Below are 18,495 nucleotides of genomic sequence, written 5' to 3'. Positions count from 1 at the left end.
AATGCTCAAGAAACTCGCCTCTGTGCTGGATGGCAGTTTTGTAACAGGCTCAGATTCTCGACGGTCTGTGTCGCGTTCAGCAGCAGTGTTACATGTGCAAGATAAAGCCTTGTAACTCAGCTTTCTCACTTGTTTCCAGAAATTTTCACTTGTGGCAAGTACTATGAGAGGGAGATGCTGCTTCCCTGCAGGGGCAGGTGATACCTGCTAGTTTAGGACGGTTTCCATTAGCATACGAGGCCAGGAAAATGTCAAACTAGGAAGGAGAAGAGGAATGGCCTCAGATGCACTCGCTGCACTACTCTGGTAGGAAAAGCATTTACTTCATTCAGTTGCTTGTCACAGCTTTTTTGTGTTGGAGCCATACACAACTATGCATTTAGAGCCAATTTTTGCACACTCTTGCAGGCCCTTCACCTTGGGGACAGGAACCTGGACTTGCTGTTGGTGCACAGCACAAATAAACAGGGTTTTATCCAAGAACTTCTTGCTGTTTTGTAAGTTTGCAAAGAGCTTCACATGAAAGCCTACATTGTTTTGAAGTGCTAGACATTTTCCTGCTCTAAAGTTTCTAACAGGGAACTTCTGCTTGGTTTTGGATTCAGGTCTTGTCGGTTCCTTGGCTGCCAAAATGACTTTTGTGAGGCAGATAAAACTTGGAATAGATCTGGTTCAACCTTTGCAGCCAGCTCCTACGCCTATGAAGTTTCTGAAACAAAACCCAGAGTCTCTGCGGGAAGGAAAAAAAAAAAAATTCCACCTCCAGCACTTTCGATTGTGGTTCAGCTCTCAGTCGGGTTTTATAGTTTGGTCTCGTCGCAGCCCTAAAATCGCCCGGCGAAGCCCCCTTTTGATCCGGCCACGGCTTTAATTCTTTTTCCCTTGGGAGCTGCGAGCCCCGGGCAGCGCGGGCAGGGGGGCGCGGCGCTGACAAAGGGCCGAGCGCGCCCGGGGCCGGCGGGAGCGGGAGCGGGAGCGGGAGCGGGGGCGGTGCGGCTGCTCCGCGGGCCCCGAGTCCCGGCACGGCCGCCGCGCTGCTCGGCGTCCCGCTCGGCACGGCGCGCCGGCGGGATCACCCGCACAACGCGGCACAAAGGAACAAGAAATAAAACCACCAAGGCGCGCTAACGCCCGGGGCGCTACTCGCTCCGAAAGCCCCGTTCAGCCCCGCTCCCTCCGCGCGGTGCCCGCTGCCCCGCTCCCGCGGGGGCTCCGGGCGGAGCGCTCGGAGCGGGCGGCCACGGCACGGCACGGCACGGCACGGCCGCGCTGCCCCCGTGCCCCGGCAGGCGGGGAGGAGCCCTCGCGTCCCCTGGGACGGGCTGCGGGGTCGCCCCTCCAGCTGTTCCCTCGCCTCGGGCGGGAAAGGACAGACAGAAGCAAGCAGTGAGTGCAGCCCCCGGGGGTGTGTGGCCGGCTTGGCCGAGCCCCGCCAGCACCCAGCGCTCCCGAGGGGTCTGGCACGGCAGTCGGGAGCCCAGGGCTTCTCTTCTTTTCTTACAGAACCGAACCTTTCGAGCCCCACTCGCGCAAGGGCAGCCTGGGTCGACCCCCGCACCCAGCTCTTTCCCGGGGGCGTGGAAGGCGTAGGGATGCCCGAGCTTGTGTGCTTTTCAGGGTGCAAGGGTGTTTTGCCAGGGTGCTTTTCGTGCTTTTTCTCTTCAGTCGTGCTTTTCTCTGCAGGGGCAGCAGGAGAGCTGGTGTTCGGGCAGCTGCTGTCACTTTGCAAAACTTTTTAACGTTCAGCCCGTGTCCAAAAATACAAAACATACTATTGAATGTGTACGTACAAATAAATACATATTATAAATAAATATTTTACATAAATATAAAATATACTTTGGTATGGGGACAGCTTTGGAGGCCTCTTGGCTTTTTCCCTCTGCAGTTCAATAACATCTTGGGTGCTTGTGGTCTGGTCTTCCCTGGCCCTTTGCCTGCCCCTGCCCCTGCTCCCTGCTGCATCCCCCTCCCTGGCCTCATCCCATGCCCACAGGGCTATGTGCAAAGCAGCAGAAGAGCAAAACCTGATGGGTTTCCCTCAAGGAAAACCCAAAAGTGGCCTTAAAGAGTAGAAAGTTGCATTTGTATAACTATGCACCTGAACTGCAGAGGTGATACTGTGGGAACCATCCCTTTCCCTCTCTCTGGCACCTTCATCACCCCACCATGCAGGAAAAGCACCTCACTTTTACAAAAGCACAGCCCAACACTCAGCCACAGCCAGCCTTGGTGTGGGGAATTGACACCACTTCCCACTGAGCCTTCACCAGCGAGCAGCCAGCACTTGTCAGGAAGGGTCAAGGCTTTGCATTTCTTCACTCCAGAAATGAGGAGATAGAGGGAGGACATGGTAATGAGGAAAGACAGAGGCAGCTTTTCACGCTGGCTGGAAGCAGAGAGGGAAGTGGCACTCGCAGTCGTCGGCAGGGAGAGTGTCACCCAGAGGGGTGCTGCTTCTTGGCTGAGCAAGCAGGCATTTACTGTGCTCACCCTTTTTCTGGGAAAGGGCTTTTAAACAAGACCTGGGGAGCAAATGTGCAGGTGCTCTTTGCAGAGGTTTCCCTGCCTTGGACAAGGATCAGCAGCAGTGTTTGGGCACCCACACATCCATGGATGGTTCCTGAACAAGTGAGCAAAGGGATTTATTTGGTGGTTGTCTTGAGGGACCTCAAAGTGTGTGCATCTTGAGATTTGGGAGCCTGAGGAAAGCAGCAGCCTGGTAAGAGTCCCCAGTAGTTTCTCAAAATATCCAGCAGAGCTGCAGAACCAGCAGCAAATGCAGGCCAGAGCTGGTGCACAGGCAGGTGTTCAGCATGCTGAGCCTCTGGGCTCTGCCACTCCGTATCTCTGCCCCTTCCATTCTCCCTACAGCCCAGACCCAGCCCCTGTTCCCTTTGCCTAGAATCTCTTCACCCAAAATGATTGCTTGCTGATCTCAGCCTGCAGGCAATGTTTGCCCTCCAAGGAAGTCATGCCCAAGCAGCTGTAGAGTACACTGTGAAATCACCACACCTATTTCTGGGTGTTTATGAGCTCTTTTACCTCTTTTGTCCTTCCTCTGCTGAAACATCCAGCTCTACGATAAAGCTATTTCTGATTCCTGCTCTGTGTATCCTCTTGTTTGAGTCCACCAAGACTCAGATGCTGATGTACAAATACACAACAATATTGTATTCCTTTTTTTATGTGAAAGAGAACTGGGAAAATCACCTACAATGAGGTCTGTTTTTCCACTATGCAAGGTAATGTCTGCCTTGCCCTGCGTTTTTTCTTGGAAGTCTGAATGGATGACAGAGTTTGTCAAATTGAGACAGAAGAGGAAAAAATCAGGTGAAAATTGATTTGCAGGGAAGTTACTTAATCATATTTTTGTACTTTTCATTGTGCCTTGAGCTTTTGTTTATATCTGCATATCTCATATATTTGGGAGTTGCTGAAGGTACATGGCAGCTCTATTGATGCATCAATTAAGGACCACAGTGACAAGTGCCATGCCCTCTGAGATGCCCAATGAGCTTTCCAAGACAAGAATCAATGTTCCTGGAAAATGAACCTCAAAAGGAAAACAAATGTTGTGACTGGGATACCTTTTTAAATTTTATCTAGAAAAATTAAAAAATGCTTTGCTCTTGTGGTCATATATCATGAGCAATGAAGCAAGGGTGAGCTTTTATTGTTTTCCACAAAAAGCTGCCTCCAAAACAGGGAGCAAGGGTGAGCTTTTATTGTTTTCCACAGAAAGCTGCCTCCAAAACAGGGAAAGAAGAGCTGAAAGACCAAAGTATGGAGGAGGAGGAGGAGGAGGAGAAGCAGAATTGTGCATGCCAATGCCATGGCATCCTGAGCAAGCTTCCCACAATTACACAGAACGATGCAGACACACACACGTGGCTGCCGCTGAGCCAAGTACGTCCTGAGTTATGCAGAGCCCTTGTGTCCTCCCTGCTGTGGAAGCTGTGCTGGACCCACTGTGCTCATGGCCTGAAAAACATCATCTTAAACACAAGGCAGCAAGACACCTCCTGGGGCTGAAACTTGCTGGAGGCTCTCTGGGGACAGGGACCTGTCAACCATCCTGAGGCAGCGCCCACCAGCTCCTGCCAGGTGGCCCTCAGGACCAGCAGCAGGCAAGCAGAGGGACCATGTGCAGGGACAAGCCTGTGCTATAGACCATTCCCAAATCAGCAGTGCCAAAAACTGCCAGTCTGGGAGGATGGGCTGGGACAAGTGCAGGAGGGGCATGGAATCCAGGAGAGGAGGAGATGGCTGAGGGTACTGCAGACCAGAGAATGCAGCCATGACATGATCTCCACACCAACACATGGCCCAGAAAGTTTGCGTGGGAGACTGGGTGAATCAGGAGAAGAAAATAAGTCACTGAAGGGCTGATCCATGCAAAGTTACTAACTGTGGCTCCATCCCTGTGCTGCCAAGCAGTGGGCACAGGGGAAGCATTGCAAGGCAGGTGCTTGCCACATGTCTGCTGGTATTGGAGGGACAGGCTGGACAGACCACTCTGCTCCAGCACAGCCTGCTCCTGTCTGGGCAGCACTGCACCTCACAAGGGCCAGCACCGTGGTCAAGGAGGAGCAGGGAAATGCCATCACTGGAGGTGAACAGAGCCAGACTGCAGGGGAGATAGCAGTGGGTGAGGCTCAGCCTGCGTCGTGAGGGAATGCTGGGCTCCTTGTTAGCTCCACGTTTTCCTTTCCTCTCCCTGCTGGTGTGAGAAAACGCACGCTGCATTTGTTCGGCTGCCAGGAATATGGCAGCTCAAGCACCATCTTGTTAGCTTTGCTGTGTGTCTTTTCCCACAGCATTGCTTTAAATAATGAAGGGAGTCATGATCCACCAGCTGGATTAGACGTTATGAACTTATCTGGCTCAAATCCAATGGTGATATATTTGGCCTCATTATTTTATGCACAAATGCCACAAAACAGCACAAGATTTTTTTTCCTAAATACTCTTTTTCTTTTAGCACTGACATTTCTCTTATTTGCATTAAGATTTGCAATGAACAGCCTGTGCCAGACCAAATTTGTCAGATACTTCTGCTTTTATGGATGGTTTGTTCCGGGAAATCAGGGTTGGAATTATATGCCCTGACCTCAGGGATAGGTCAGCAAGTACTCCCAGGATGGAGAACATCTTCTCACTTTCAGGGACCTGCTGTGGAAGAAATGGGGGTCTAACTGGTGACTGCCTCATGGTGCCATGGCCAGGACATCAGTTCAGGAAAATAGAAAATTGGGTCCTCATGTGATGGGGCTTTTAGCAAGCGTGTGAGCTGTAGAGGGAAGATAAAAACATTCAGCCTTCTTTATAAAGTACTCAGAGGCTTGCAATTAAATGTAGGTCTAGATATTTATTAAATGTAGGTCTAGATGGAAGAGGTGGGAAGTGCTGTTGCATGAACCATGCCCGTGCTGCTCCCAGCACAGGGACCCAACAACGCCCATGCAGGGTGACAGATGCAGTGGGCAGGGAAACAGACACACAAGACTTTCCATCCCCTGCTGTGGAAATCAGCCCCACATCACTGGGAGACAGAGACAGGGAAGGCTTTGCCAGGGAGGACAACTGACTGCCTGCAAAAGGCAGAGATACAAGATCAGAGGTCAGGGATGGATGAGAAATGCTTTGAGCACACAAAGATTAGAGGGCAGAAGCTTTCACTGTGGATGCTTTGAGCTTGTAACAATACAGATTCTACAGAGTCTGGCCCTACCTGAGAAGCATGAAATTGCTCCAGACCAGGCTCTTGATATTCTAGCAAAGTAAAATAAAAAATTCACAAAGAGATACCTTTGTAATTCTAGCAAAGTAAAATAAAAAATTCACAAAGAGATGCCAGCCACCTGGGATGTAAATGCCCATCAGCTTCAAAATTATGATTTCTTAGTGATAAAAGTTCAAGAAACGAGGGTGTTGTGTGGGATGCTTTACCTAGCCATCCTGGCAAGATCACGCTGTGTTACAATTCAATTCAGCCTTCAGGCAATGCACTCCCGCTCTGCTTCCAGAACCAGTCAATGTCTGCTCTGAGTATTTCATCTGACAATCCAGAGAAAACAGGAGATTAGAGAAGCAGAAACTTACAGCATTTGGGGGGGGGGGGGGGGGGGGGGGAAGAGTCTTTTTTCCCCCCTTTAGTTTTGTGTTTCATATAGTGTTAGTCCTGTGCATACCATTGTGCCAAGTCTGCTGTTTGAAGTAGCTTCTGAGAAGTTAAGACCAAGTTGGTGAGAATCTGGAAAAAACACGAACACAATGAACCTGAAAAACAAAATCAGGCTCTCCCTGTTTTGTTTTTCATTAAACAGAGAGAGGGAAGAGAGTGCTCCACGTATTCAGCCATTCAAGTGCCATGTACTCGGATACCGTCTGGGTGAGCCCAAGCATCGCTCTGCAAATATTGACAGTCTCTTCATTTAAGCAAGAGCCCTCAGAGTCTAATTTTAAGTGTTCATTTTGTCTATTCCTCAATAAAAGTCAGGCAATTAGGGGAAGAACAAGCCTGAGTGTGGTATCTCTTCCAGACATTTCCACCCCGTACTACGAAGCACCTACTCATGACACGGCTGCATCATTGCTATTGTCAGAACCAAGCCTCCTCCCCCAACAGCTCAGCTTCTACATGGATGTTTTAGTCTCTCATATGAATCAAATTATTTAAGGTGAAACCTAGAAGTGCATTAATATTTTTTTTAGCATACTCTGGGACATTTTACAACCTCATTAAAATGCCTGCTGAACTAAGGATTTCTTCTCAAGGTGGTAAGCGCCGTTCCCAGGCACTTCACAAACCAGAATGACACGTTTGGATCTTCTGAATTCGCAGTGGAAAAATTCCCAGCTCTGGAACAACATGCAGAAACTGGTTGATTTCCTACAGTTTAGTAACATTATTGGAAAACTCAGGGCAGGAAGGAGATAATGCCTCTTTCTTGCAATGTAATGAGGAAGTGGGATTTAGGAAGCTGGAGTGTATTTCCACCTGCACACACACACCCCCCACCTTGAATGTGCTCAGGACGTGGGTGTTAGTCCTGCAAAAAGCACCACTGGATGTTTAATGGCCACAGGTGGCTGGGATTTTGACTCCACATCATTTGCAGACAGTTCAATAAAAGAAAGGCCAGTGAGCTTTCTCTGCTGGGACAGTACCTAATCCCGTGGCTCCTGACGTAAATCTCAGGCCATCTGTGCATTGAGATGGCCCTCTCTCTTTTCCTGGGTTACAGAAATGAGATACAATAATTAGATCCTTTGAGCTGAAAGGACACAGGGCCATGCCTGCTCCTTGATGCAATGATATGAGGCGACAGGCAGAGGTTTCAGCAGCATTTTAAACCCGCCAGATAATCAATACGGAGGCCGAGGAGCAATGGTGGGGTTTACAGCTAAACAGACAAGGTGTCGCATCACGTTTGACCTATTTCACAGCATGAGCATCACTTCTGCCCCAGTTGTCTTTTAAAAGATATCAGAGGATACTGCTACCGCTGCAGAACCAGAGGTAAACATCACGGTCATCCAACAAGGTGTTCAGTGGGCTCCCTCAAGGGCTAAATTACCAATCCCCAGTGCAATATTTCTGTAATATTTCTTCAACACTGAAAACAAAAACAGTCCAATGGTTCAGTGGTTCAGGGCAGACTGTCAGCAGGCCTCTGTTTTCACATACCCACTGGTCCACCCAGTCACTATCCTAAGTGTGTTTAGGTCCCTCCCAGGCAGCCTCATCCCTATGGAAGGAAGGGGCATCATCTCCCATTCCCACCCTCCCACAGTCACTACAAGCTGACTATTGCCAAATTCAAGCCCCTGCCAATCTGCCAGACTGGAGTAGGCAGGCCCAGCAATGTAGGAGTGTAGTCATCTCAGTTTATCTTGTAAAATGGATCCTTGCTGCTGGAAGAACAAAGCCGTGCTGATGAGCAGGTATTTGTGTGTCGGGGTCCTGCCCCAAAGAGGGGCATTGGCTCACAAGCCTCCTGTCCCAGCACCTATGGAAGGTCAGTCCCAAATGCCATTACATGCCACAAGAAAGAAGTTACTAGGTCTGGAGACTCCAGCCATTATCCTGCAACTGTTGTGCTGGAGGTATAAGGCCGCCAGGTCAGTAAAGGTGTAGGCAATGAGGAACTCATCCAGGCTCCTCATATATGAGGATGAAGGCAAAAGCAGCCATCGGGGCATTTTTCCAGATTACCCCACTACCTGAATGGCTGGCACTAAAACTGGTCCCCAGTTTTCATGTTTCAATATATAGAAATACACAGATGATAGATGGTTCTTGTTCCCAATGAGGGCACAGATCTGCCTTGGTTGAAATCCAAGAGCGTGCAAGAGAAGGACCATCCCTGACCTGGCACAAAGTGCTTTTGACCACTGGGACTCCATGCACCAAGTAATTTCCTCCTTAGCAAGCTGATCTTACAGTGTGCTTCCAGAATCTCTTGCTGCAGGGCAAAGTTAAGGTCTGCACCAGGATATTTAGAAACAGAAGCAGCAATTTGTATCCCTCCTTTAACAAACAAAGCCTTCATTCATGCTAGATTGAAATATGAATTACATGGCTTGGATCCTCATCTGCCATCTAATGAATTCTTCTCCCAGTGCTACTGGCCAGGAAACAAGACATTTTGGATATATGCTGTTTCACCTCTGTATCTGATTCATAGCCACTGGGACTGGAAGTGCCTGAAGAGAATTTTCAGCCTCTCTGAGCCTCTTGCACGTGAAGAGAGGTGAAGGTGGCAGGAGAAGCCTCCTCCTTTCAGGTTTGCACACCTTTCCACCCTGCTCTCCAATGCTGACTGGGCACTGCCATTCAGTGCAGTTCAGGGCATCTCCTCATGTCCCGTAAACTCCATCCTGTCAATTGCAAAGTACACAAACACGTTTCAGTCCCTGAATGGAGAAACTCATGGGAATTTCAGATTCAGTTTGAAACTAATTACAAATAAATGCTGTTAGGCAGATGAGATTCTGCAGGTTGGATCTGCAACTGCATGTCCTGTTCCTGGGTTACCTCGTGTCTAATGTGCTCCCTTCAGCAATTTCTCCATTTTGTGCTGCAGAAGGCAGGTATCTGCTGCTTCAGTGCTTGTAAATCTCCTTTCCTTCATGGCACCTGCTAACTCTGCTCCTGAGGTGCTGCAGCTCTGGGTTTCTGTTTTCTTCTCAGGTACCCATTCAGACAAAGGAACCAAGCTGCAGGGACTGAACATCTTTGAGAGCATCACCTTCATCAAACTGGGCAGAAAGTTTGGAATTCCTGTGGAGGGAACTAACAGGATGATTGTCTTGGCCTTGTTTCCACATGAAACAAGGTTAAAGAAAAGCCCCACAGATACAAATTTATGGAAGCCTCTTTCAGCCTTAGAAGAATCCTTTTCCTGTCATCCCCAATGCAGCCAGCTGGCGCTCTCACCCTTCCTCTGCTCCTCACAGAAGTGTGCCAGACACCGAGACTATGACCCGTGTCTCTCAGCACTAAAATACTCTCAATGTTTGGACTTCCCTCCCAGCCACTGTGTGTCCCCAAGGGGACCATCATCTTATTTTACAGTAACAGACCAGTTCAACCTGGTTTTCAAGTTGCTTCTAGCTCCTGGGTCCTTTCCCCTTGCTGCCACGACCAGAAAGCCAGGCAGGTTTCTCTGGGGTGGGAGCTGACTTCTGCACCCTTTGTTTGCTTCTGCCTCACTGATCCCCCTCCAGCAGGGAGCCACTATCCCAGCATCTTTCCGTTCTGTGATAAGGGCAGCATATGTCTGGATTACATATCTGGATCAAAGATCCAAGCTGTATCTTTAGGAATCGCCAAGAAAAGAACACTCCTCGATCCAGCCCGTGTGTTGCTTCTCCTCCCTGGTGCCAGAGCGTGTGATTTGAAGGAGGCACCACCTCCTGCCTCCCGAGGAGAGCCCTGCGCCAAAGCTGCGCTCCTGCCCGAGAGCTGGGAGCCACACAGTGCTGCTCCTCTTCTTCTCGGGGGTCAGAGCCAGGCTGGCACCCTCCTTCGCTTTTGCTGCTCAGCTCAGCCCTTCCTGCAGCGGCGGGTGCTTGTCCCTGGCGGTGTGGGGGGAGCCAGAGCATCTCCAGGTGTGCCGGGGTGACTGTCCCACTGCAGAGCTCTGGGATGTTCTGCCTGGGTGAGCCCCTGAGTTTTCCCAGAGCCACTGTTTGTGTTAAACCACTTGCTCTGTTATCTTCCAGAGGGAATTTTTTTTTTTTCCCCAGATGAGGAACATTAATGCCATTAAAATAATAAGAGATTTGGAGCATCCCTCTGTTTATAGAGTGATATGCCACAGTGACAGGCACGATATAAATAGCTAAACACTGAAATAACCAAACACTTAGGCTGATGAAAAAACTCCAGCATTTTTCCCATTCCAAATTCTTTAGAGTAATCTGATTTGACCTCCAGCACAATGCATACTTTAATGATGCCTGAATAATGACTAGGCAAGGAATTAACTCCCACAGTGGGTTAATGCATTCACTTTCACCCAGAAGACCTAGGCTCAAATCCCAAATAAATCAAATGGATTTGTGATCTCATTCCAGTTCCTCACAGTCCTTTGTTCACACTCTGTGATCTGATAGCGGCAGCAGCCCCTGCCTGCCTCCTGCAGAGAGGGACCAGCCTTTGGGGAGCAGAGATGCTGTGCGTTGGGGCAGGTGCAGCAGCAAAAACCAGCAAGTCCCTCTGATCCAGGGATCTCAGCTACTGAGGCAGCAGGGACAGGGGTAGGGAGGGCTTCCACAGATCAGCAGTGTTGCCACACCACTTCCTGGGTATGGGACATGCACTGCTGTCAAGCACCTTGATGCTAAAAAAAACATTATTAACTTTTTTTTTAAGCATGACTGGTACTCAAATATGAAGTGCCTAAGTGTAACCAACCACAGGTTTGTCTCTCCAGGTTGACACACAGGAGAGTGAACATAATTCACATAGCCTCTGGCAGGGTCGAGGGAAGTCTTCAGTAGGTGCCTGTGCTGACAGTATTTATGCATCTTATGAAGATGGTAGTGTCAGCAGGGTGGGATGAAACCATGCACTTATCAAACAGAGAACATGGAGAAAAGATATTTTTCTGGTTCTGGTTTGCTGCATTACTTTTGTGATCATTGCTAAGGTCACTTGGATAACATTGGGTGGCATTTCCAAACCCTGTTACCAAAAGCCAGACTGCTGGCACCCATACTGGAGCCCACAAAATACAAAATACATCAGTGAAAGCTGAAGTTGTCTACAACTGTGAAAATTACATCACTCCTGCCTAGGCACTCCACCTTTGTTTTAAAAAAAAATTGAAAGGCTGCTTTGTTTTCTTCTGTTTTTTTTTTTAACTTCTCCTACTAAGGCTGTACCCAAGTCACAACCTGTTACACCACAGACAAGTCCCAAGGAAATAACTGAGTGAAAATATTCTTTTACCTTTCCAAAGGTGGGCAGCAAAACATGAAGATTGATGGAACAAAGGCAGCGTATCCATGCAAATGTAACTGGTATTGTAAACACTGTGAGGGTCGTGTGCTCCATCCCATAGAACACAGAGACACAAACATTAGTAGATTTCAGCATGGAAATCTAAAATGACTAAGTGTTTTAAGAGACTAACATGGACAAGTTTTAACAAGTTTAACTGTGCCTTTTTCTCCAAGAGCCATTGACTGCAGCACAGAGGCCCCCAGAGCGATGTGTAGAGAGTTTCTGAGAGATGAGTAGTGCCAGCCACTGAAATTCTGGTTACACCAGCAGCCATGGAGGTTGTGCCATCATTTAAATAGTGACAGGATGTCATCCTGTGTTTTCAAATTCTGGATGCATGTGTTAACAATCCAGTCTTTGTGATGATGCCCACTACTGAAACACTAAGAAAAGAGTTTAGGTTTCAGTTAGGAAACCAGAGGAATGCTGCTAGCACCAAGCAGGATTTCCTTCCTGTGCTGACTTGACAGCACACAGAGAGAGCAGCTGTATTTCACATGTGAGATATACAGGACAAACCAATGCAGCTGAATGATGAAGCCCCGATGATGTCTGCCAGCTTGAACAGGCGCAGTCCTCAGCCTTTGTCACATCAAGCCCATTTATTAGCAGTGGTGGGGGGGTGTGCAAGGAAGGCTCTTTTCAAGCTGTAGCTCAGCAATTAATTCTTCTGGGCTTAGCTCAGTAGTTGTGAGCTGTACCTGAGGCACAGATGCTCTGTGCTGACAGGAGTAAACTGAGGCACGGAGGGATAACATGGCCTCTCCTCCTGATCCCCAGGAGCAGTCACCTCTGGGAAGTGATTCCAGCAGGGCATCACCCTCTTCCTACCTCCTGAGCTCCTGTGGCTCTTGCCTGGGAAGTGCAGGGAAATCCATGCTGCATGTCCACATATGGAAAACCATATCCAAACCCACATCCACTCTGTCCCAGCTCACCACCCTAGCCAGCACAGCCAGTCACCAAGTGGATACAGGCAGGAAGCAGGAGCCGGTAACCACTGAGGTGGGCTGGAAAGGTGGCCAAACCCAAGTGGTTTGTGAGACCCGAGTGAAGCTGCCAACCCCTCTGACCGTCTGGGTACCTCAGCAGGGAAAACTCTGCCACGCTGGAAGCGCAGAGCAGCTCCCAGGAGGTGACCCACGGAGGCTGCAGCAGCAAAGGGTGCAGAGGCTTTTCAAACACGGCGCAGACCTGCGGAGCCCGGTGGGGTCAGCCCGGCCGAGCAGCCAGCGGGGACAGAGGGGACACAGGGGACACAGGCTGGCAGAGGTGCCGCTGCCGGCCCTCAGCGATGAGGCCAGCAAAGTGCAGGGCCAGAGACCAAGCGCAAACTCAGCACCCGCAGGGGCCGGGAGCCAGGAGAGGCTCCCGAAGCCTTCCTCTGCCGGGGGGGATTGCGGCGCTGGGCTCAGCCCGGCACCTCGGGGTACAAGCCCGGGGGTGGGTTTGCGGCAGGGCTTCCTGGAGCTCTCTGCCTGCCTGCCGAGGGTTTCCAGAGGCCAGCAGGGCCAGGCAGGCTGGCAGCCGGGGAGTCCCTGCCCTGCCCGGGCCCCGGGACCGGCGCCGCGCCCTCGGGAGCCGCGCACGCCGCTCTGTTTGCGCTCCCGCTGTTTACACACACGAATTTAAAGCATCTCCCCCGGTTTCTCCGCAAATTGCCGCATTCAGATGAAGTGGCAGCTGCTGTAATTAAGACACAGTTAATTACATATCCCCTTAATTGCAATGATAGGATTTTGTCAATTTGGTAAATAAGAATTGTTAGGTTTCTTCCGGCAAGCGCAGCCCGAGCAGGGCTCAGATGCGGCTGCCTTTGTCTGCGGGCCGGGCCGGGCCGGGCCGGGCTCAGGTGCCGCGGTGCCCCGCTCCGATGGGCTCCGGCCCCGGACAGCCCTTGCGGAGGAAGGTGTTGAGCCTGACATCCAATGCAAGAACGCTGCTGGGAAACTTCAGGGCAGGGCGGGTAAGGAGAGGCAGGAGAGGCAAATTTTCTCAATTCTTTTTCTTTCTTTAAGAAAAGGATAATGGAAAGGGGTTGGATTCCTGGAATCTCCCTGCTGCTGGGCACAGACCATGGCTGTCAGTACAAGTACTGTCACAACCTTTTAAATTCCAGCTCTGCCCCCAAGAATGACTACCAAAAAACCCCTCTGCCTACTTCTTTATTTACTGTGTCTATTTTTCTTCCTTATTGACTGTGCTGAATTTGAGAATTGTTCTTCTAACTCGTGGAGTCCAGGGCCAGCTCGAGCACATGCCCTCTGTCCCTGGCTCTGATATCCTGTGCAGCCCCACAGCTGGCAGGCTGCTCTCCCAGGGACAAGACTCCACCTGCACCAAGACTACCACGTTGATATAATTTTGTCTGAAAGGAGAAAACAGGAAGGGTTGCTAAATGCCAGGGCTGAATCTGACCATCAGCACCTGTTTCTGGATGAGGGCTGAACTGGGCTCCCACAGGAATGGACAGAGCCTGGAGGGAACAAAGCAGTGGGTGTGAAGAGACCCCATTCCTTCCTGCTCTGGAGGCTGCTTGGTGCCAAGGAGATGTATGTCCCTTTTGGAATTTCTTTTTAGTGGTTCAGTACACAGAGCTGTCATCCATATTAATTAATGAACTGTGGTCGACTGAGCAAGTATGTTCAGAGTGCTTGCACACAAAAAGAAAAAAATCATCTAACTACGGCCAATTATCTAAGATCACCCTAGACTTAGTAGTTAGCTATGATTAGCTTGAAATTAATGAAAATAGTATGTTCAGAGTGCTTGCACACAAAAAGAAAAAAATCATCTAACTACAGCCAATTATCTAAGATCACCCTAGTAGTTAGCTATGATTAGCTAGAAATTAATAAAAATATTGTTTATTTGCCTCCCAATTCTTCATCCAACAGGCAGACCCAACCTTTCCGCTCATGGGAAGCAGCAAGCACCACCTCTAGAGGAGCAAAGCAAACTGGTTTGGCACAAGGCTCAGCAACCACAAAGCAAAGATCAGGATATTTTTTTGACAGCATTGGCAAAACTGTTGGTATCAGCTCAAAGAGTGACATATTCAGACTTGTAGGATGTTTTCATAAGCCAGCAAAGGAATGTGGTTAGATGAAACTGCTTTGGAGTAGGTGCAGAATTGGTCAGGCAACAAACAGACAAACAAATCACACCTAGGAAGTGATTCACTTTCAAACAAGCAACTCAGTGAATGGGTCCTGTTTCATGCAATTCAAATTTTTAATCAGTGAAGTCAGCAATGGTAAAAAGAATGTCCTTAGCAAATGTGCAGGTGATGCAAAGCTGAAAGGAGCTAAAAGTACATTAGAAAGCAGGGTAAGAGTTCAAAATTATTTTAACAAATTAGATAAATGATCTGAGAAAAATAGGCCACAATGCACTAGGGCTATGGCAAGTTTCTACGTGTAAGAAAAAAAAAATCAATAAAGCAAATGTAAAATGGACTGGAATATGAATCAGCAAAACTATGACATTGAAAAGCTGGAAAACATCATACCACAATCCATAATTAGATTTCCTGATACAAGATACTTGATGTCATCCATCCCTTACACTCACATGCAAACATCAGTGGACAAACTGTGACCATTTTCAGGTCCCCAGGGACAGAAAAAAATAAACTAAACACACTGCCTTGGACATCTCTAAAAGTGACCTCCAAGCAGAGCCTCAGAGAATTGATTAGGCTGAGTTAAAAACTGGGACACAGCAAATACTCAAGAGTGCTGCAGGGAAAAAAGGGCAATCACCTGTCCTCTGTATCCATAGCAAACAGCCCACAGAACAGCAAAGTCTGAACTGGCTGAGGAGAAATCTAAATGGCTGGTAGGAGAAGTTCTCCAAGGGTGAAACACTGGAGCAATTTAACAGGGGTCTATGAGGTCTCAGTAAGGGTCTCTGTCACTAAAGGCAGAAATCCTCCTCCTATCCCAGAACCTCATGGTCTCTCCTGGCTCTAGGACTCTGTGTCTCAGAAGAAAGAAAAGCTCTTCCTTCTTCCCTGCCCCACCTTGTTTTTCCTGAGGTCTCAGTAAGGATCTCTGTCACTAAAGGCAGAAATCCTCCTCCTATCCCAGAACCTCATGGTCTCTCCTGGCTCTAGGACTCTGTCTCAGAAGAAAGCAAAGCTCTTCCTTCTTCCCTGCCTACCTTGTTTTTCCTGAGGTCTCCTATTCCAGTGCTGAGATGTAGGTCGTAGCTCATATGACAGAAGGGTGCATAAAAAAATCCAGACTCAAATTACACCAATGCTTCTAATTCCAGAAAGGTTAAAGAAAGCTTTACTTTCTGTCTACAGCTAGGAAGATGCCCTGCAGAGTATGTCCAGTAAGACATCAGAAAAAGATTTACCCTTTAAGAACCAACCCTGGGCTCCCTGCCATGTCAGATCTTTTTTATTTTCTCACCCTTTGATTTTCTTTAAACATCACCAGTTAGGAGATGCTCCTACACTCAGATCTAGGAGTAACTTGAGGAGAATGCAACCTGAGGACCAGCAGGTACTGCAGTCTAATTTAGCAAAGTGCAGCAGCACTCAGGATGGTGGCTCAGGTGTGCAGGGGCACAAGTTTCCAAGCGATTTGTTGACAGATCCTCTCCCCTGTCCAGTTCTCAGTCTCCCAAGACACCACTCCATTTTGTTGTGTATATAATCAACTGCAGCATTGCTCATAACTTGGCTCAAACAGCATTCCAAAATGCACTCACTAGGCTGGCACCTGTGAGAATGCTCCCCTTGCCCCTTGAAAAGCAGTAAGGAAAAGAGGAACTATCACAAAGCCAGCCTAAGCCAGCCTGGTGAGGCAGAGGGTCTTGCTCCCAGAAGCTTAGCAAGGCTGTGAGACTGCTCCCCTTGCCCCTTGAAAAGCAGTAAGGAAAAGAGGAACAATCACAAAGCCAGGCCTAGTGAGGCAGAGGGGTCTTGCTCCCAGAAGCTTAGCAAGGGAAAGGGAGCCCAAGCTGACAGCACACATGACTGTACTGCAAGATTTGCCTTTCCTGATCTTCATTCCATAATTTATCTAAGTCTGTAACCTACTGCATGGACCAGGAAAGGTAAACTCACATTGCAGCCTTGGTCTTCGCCCAGTCTGTAAGCAGAAATACCACCTACTTAAAAAGCTTTACTGGAATGGCCTTCCTTGGTTCTCAAAAGCAGTACAGACTTCATCCTGGAAAAAGAATTCTCTTTCAGTGTGTTAAATCCTTTGAAGTTCAAAACCAAGATTAGGCTATTTTTTAGTGGTTTATTATTATTTAGCAAAACAAGTAGATTACAGATGGTCCTGCAATTTTAATTGTATGGCTGTGGCATTTGGACATAGTGCTTCCCCTTGACTGCACGTGCTCCCTGCAGGTCCCCACATGAAGTATTTAACTTCTGCCTCAGGTTTCTCTCTTCCCAGTGGGGCTCTCTGTTAAGACTGGAGCCACTCTTGCTCACAGCATAATGAGTTTTTTTAATCCAGCACGTTTGAAAAGCTTCTGAGACTTGTAACTAAAGTTTTATGTGCAAAGTTACAAGAGAAAGATGTAACCCAAGCATTCTAATAGTAAATTTAAAAACTATTTCTGGATGTATATCCAGGGTGGAAGATAAATTCTGAAACAAGAGCCCTTGAGTTGTACACCAGGAGACAGGCAAGCCACCCAAAGTTTGGAAGAAACCTTGTAGATTCTGTAGTAGACACAGTCTACTGGCATCCTCTCAGGTAGCTGGGCTGGCAACCTGAATACATGATTCCAGCTGGAGGAAGGAAGATGCAACCTCCCCCTCTTCCCAAAGATGAGGGATGAGGAATGCTTCCCGCTGAAGCCACGCCAGGGTAAAACTGGAGAAGAATCACCCCCGGGGACGAGCTGGGGAGAGGAGAGGAATCTCTGTTGGTGCTGCTGACTATGATGAGGACAACAGTTGTGCAGAACTGGCTGACAGGGATATGGAAATGTTGGTAAATATAACAGTGATTCTCAACAGCTCATATTGTGTGTGAGTGTTGGAGTTGTCACTTTTGTATGTTGTATAGCTACATTTTCCAAGATTGACTGAAATTATCTAAAGCATGAAAATACATTCTTTTGTAGACTGGATTGGATAAGGAGTTTTTATATCGTGCTCTGCAACTAAGTGGAAGATGCAATGGTCTTAGTTTCAGAAAAAAAAATTGAACTGTGGATGTGTTCAAGGAGTTTCTAAGATGGTTGTGTCATGATACTATTCAAAACAATACTCCTACTTAAGATCTCTGGTGAGAACCAATTTTAACATCAAACTCCTGGAGCTGCAATATTAATTCACACTCCAGTGAAGTAGTTGCCATGGAATAGCCAAAACATAATTCACTGACTTTGATGGGCAACAAAACACAGAAAACATCTACTTTGTTTTCCAAATACTGGTGAGTCAGTGTTTTACACACAGCAGCCAAATTTCACTCCTCAGGAGGTAGAATAAATTATTACTTAATTGTGACAAGCAGACCATATCAGACCACGGATATAATGAATCAGCCTGTGAAGGAATTCTGCCTTGAGTCACAGAACAGCACATTTTTGTCCTGAAATAAAATACTCTTTAAATAAGTCAACTGGTTCCTGCAGTAGTTTCTACTCTTAAGACCTGCCACTAATAATGTGCAACTCATTCTAGAAACTCCCGTAGCTCTGCACAATTTAACCTTCTGTAGAACCTTTACTATAATAGGCAGACACTGTTTCTGTTCTTCCTGGGGGATTCCTAACAGGCATGCTATCCCACAGTGAATTTTGCTATCAAAATGGAGATTAATACATTCAAGCTGCATAAGCAAATTATTTTAGATTCAGCAGCAGCTCCTTAACAAAAGCACAAGCAAACAAAACACCCAAATATTTCACACCAATGCTTGTAGGAATTTGGCATGTTACACTCGGCAAAAGCTATAGGAATTTAGCAGATTCTGCACCAATTTTGCCACCAGCCT

Source organism: Passer montanus, unplaced genomic scaffold (genome assembly GCF_014805655.1).
Source record: "Passer montanus isolate IOZ18808 unplaced genomic scaffold, ASM1480565v1 scaffold12, whole genome shotgun sequence".
Taxonomy (NCBI): Eukaryota; Metazoa; Chordata; class Aves; order Passeriformes; family Passeridae; genus Passer; species Passer montanus.
This window is presented reverse-complemented; position numbering follows the sequence as displayed.